General features: G+C 39.2%; 1 long non-coding RNA gene across 12 annotated transcripts in view; it reads left to right on the forward strand.

Annotated features, from left to right (window-relative positions):
- The first annotated feature begins 958 nt into the window (after nucleotides 1-958).
- LOC101857996 overlaps nucleotides 959-3310 on the forward strand; it is a 49522-nt gene continuing 47170 nt past the window's right edge. For 10 of the 12 annotated variants that reach the window (XR_004859396.1, XR_004859388.1, XR_004859389.1 and 7 more), the window contains exons 1-2: nucleotides 2478-2806; nucleotides 3069-3137. This is a non-coding gene — a long non-coding RNA (uncharacterized LOC101857996). Of the gene's footprint in view, nucleotides 1012-2477; nucleotides 2807-3068; nucleotides 3138-3310 lie in introns of those variants that run through there. The other 2 variants (XR_004859387.1, XR_221210.3) reach the window with 2 other exon arrangements.

Here is a 3310-nt window from a genome sequence, read left to right on the forward strand (position 1 = left end):
TAACACCTCTAATATCTTAGGCACTTATATGACCTGATTGTGCCATAAAACTTACTAAAACTATTTTGATACTTATGAATTTTTTTTCGCACAGGGGATGTTCAGCACTCCCAACAGCCTGCCCGCCATTACTAGACTTGGCAGAGGACCCAAAGCATGGCATTTCTAATGGACCACAAAGGTTTGTTTTGTTTTAATGTCCAAACGGGAAGTTAGTGTGAAGGTTGGGGTGGTGGTAGAAATGTTATAAATTAATACAAGGATGCCAAATGTCCGTTTTTTCCGGGTTTTTTTCATCCATTTTTGTTTGCTCATTTATAAGCTTTTCAAGGTTCGGTTTAGGTGAGATGTGATGCTCCACTCATTTTCAGTTTTTTTTTCTCCAAAAATCATTTGTCATCCCTGTTATAATTAGAAAGTATTTGAAAGATAGCCAGCTCAGGTGGAAATACAACCTTTCTATTGTAAATAAAAAGGAGACGCACGTTCTGACCTATTGTAACGTTTCATTTTGTTTAGCATATGCAAATATATTAATATAGACATTTTGCACAGGGATTGTACTCCTTGAAACACTCGAGTGAAATTTAAGCATGTTGAGGCCTAAGCAAGGAAATAAAAACTGCAGATTCAACTTTTAAGGAAATACATAATTAGCTCTCTCCTGTTTTTTAGATATTTATTCAGAATACATTTTTATGGATGTGTCTAGTATTTTTGTCAACCATTGAAGTGGGAATATTTTAATTTCTTTAGGGTATGGAACCTTCCTTCTGATTTTGTATTTTTTGACAAGAATCATGCCCTATAAAAACCTGGTCCTTCATTTTGAACCTTGAGTGAAAATTTGAGTGAGGTGTGGCCAAAGCATGGAAATCAAGCTGTAAAGACTTCCTGTTTTTGGATAGAGCATTAGTTTTCTCCTTTTAAAAAATTTGTCAGAGTACATCCAGTTTGAAGAGATGCATTGTGGAAGAGCATGGAGTCATGTAGGACCAGCCAACAGAGATGGTGGGAATTGCAATGTTTTTTGCCTTCTTTGGCCCGTTTTCAATTGTCTCAGAGTATATCCTTGTTGCGAGTCCTAAGTGGCAGAAACAGCACATAAGGTTATCGAGCTGCTGCCAATAACTATTGAAGCCAATACAGTGCGGGTACTTAAAATGCAGTTATCTTTTCAACATTTGCGCCACTATGGCGATGACCTGACTGAAACAGCCCCTAAGCTCAGCAAGCTGCAGTCAGTGAGGAAATAGAATCTGGCATTTACGGTTGGCAGAAACAGCACCTAAGAATAGCAAAGCTGCTGCCTATAAAACCGAAATAGATGAAGATTGGCCATGAACATCGATAGATGAAAATTGTCAGTGATCATTTGTGAGAAAAGTACTATGTAAGGAAAAGAAATGTGGCTATCTCTGAGACAATTATAACCATCATGGTGAGGACTGATGGTTGTGGTTTTATTGTTGTTGTTTTTTAAAATTTTGGAACATTTCAAATGTTTGTTGGTTTCATTTTCCTTTGTTTTGAACTCCTTTACCTGTTTGAGCAGCGTTTTTGAAGTTCGCTGAAATTTTCTCTTTCAGATTTTCTCCGCTTTATGTTCGGAGTTGAAAACGTTCAATTTCCTTTTTGTGTTGAACTTTTCTCCTTTATCTGTTTGAGCAGCGTTTTTGAAGTTCGCTGAAATTTGCACTTTGAGATTTTCTCCGCTTTATGTTCGGAGTTGAAAACGTTGCAGAAGAATTCTTTTGAGTTGTCCGTTTGAAGATTCGAAATTGAATTTCGTTCGTTTGGTTTTCTTCTTGATTGATTTTCCAAACCACAGATATTTAAAAAAATAGTCTGTTACTTTTGTGAGTAGGTCGGTGTAGCGTAGGATGGTTGACTGAAACAGCCCCTAAAGTGAACAAGCTGCAGTCAAAAGATTGTTCCTGGCAGAAACAGCACCTAAAGTTATCTAGCTGCTGCCAGTAAGTTGTGCCACTAGTAAACTATATCAGCTAATATCATTGTGCAAGTACTTAAAATGCAGTTATCTTTTGGACATTTTGAGCCAGTATGCCGATGACTGAAACAGCACCTAAGCTCAGCAAGCTGCAGTCAATGAGGAAATAAAATATGTGGCATTTACGGTTGGCAGATACAGCACCTAAGAATAGCAAAGCTGCTGCCTTTTGAACATGGATAGATGAAGATTGGCCGTGATAATTTCTGATGAAACCAGTGATCATTTTGAGCCGCTATGGCGATGACTGAAACAGCCCCTAAGCTCAGCAAGCTGCAGTCAGTGAGGAAATAGAATCTGGCATTTACGGTTGGCAGAAACAGCACCTAAGAATAGCAAAGCTGCTGCCTATAAAACCGAAATAGATGAAGATTGGCATGATAATTTCTGATGAAACCAGTGATCATTTTGAGCCACTATGGCGATGACTGAAACAGCCCCTAAGCTCAGCAAGCTGCAGTCAATGAGGAAATAGAATATGGTATTTCGGATCGGCAGAAACAGCCCCTAAGAATATCAAGCTGCTGCCTGTAGAGCCACAATAGATGATGATTGCCCTTGATAATTTTTGATGAAACCATTGAAGGCAGTACTATGTGAATGAAACATGTGCGACATTCTTGTAGACATTTTGAAGTATTATCATCACAGGGCGTGACAGTTGTCAGAACCAGCACCTGAGACTAGCAAGTGTCTTTCTGGAGAGGACGTTCAGCACTTCCCCCTACCCTCCGGCCTGGGCAGAGGACCAGCGGCGGAGGAGCCAGACCAGGGCACTTCTAACAGACCGTTAAGGTTTGTTTGTTTTGAGTGGATGTCCGAGAGGGAACTTGGGCTGAGGTTAGGGTGGGAAGTGTGATAGTAAGAGAGTTTTAGAAAGACCGCCCGTCACGGTGGAAATGCAACCGTTCTATTGTAAATCTGGAAATGTTTCATTTTGTTGTTCATACCGTCCAGAGGTTGTGAACTGGTATTTTTTCCACGAGCACTGTACTTCATGAAAACTTGGTTGTTAATTCTGCTCTGTGAGTAAGACTGAAATTCTATTGTTTTTCAGAGTACATCCCGTTTCAAGAGATGTATTCTGGAAGAGCCTCGAGTCATGTAGGACCAGCCAAGTGAAAAAGTAAGAATTTGCAATTTTGTTAGTCTTCTTTGCTTTTGAAGTGAATAATTTATGTATGTGAAAGGGGAAATAAGTTATGAGGGAGAATGGAGAAAATTAGACTTTTGTCGGTGAATTAAAGGAAATGCATATATTTTGAGACCATTTCATGTTCCATTGTCTTTGACAAGTGA

This window comes from Aplysia californica, unplaced genomic scaffold (assembly GCF_000002075.1).
Source record: "Aplysia californica isolate F4 #8 unplaced genomic scaffold, AplCal3.0 scaffold01305, whole genome shotgun sequence".
Lineage (NCBI taxonomy): Eukaryota > Metazoa > Mollusca > Gastropoda > Aplysiida > Aplysiidae > Aplysia > Aplysia californica.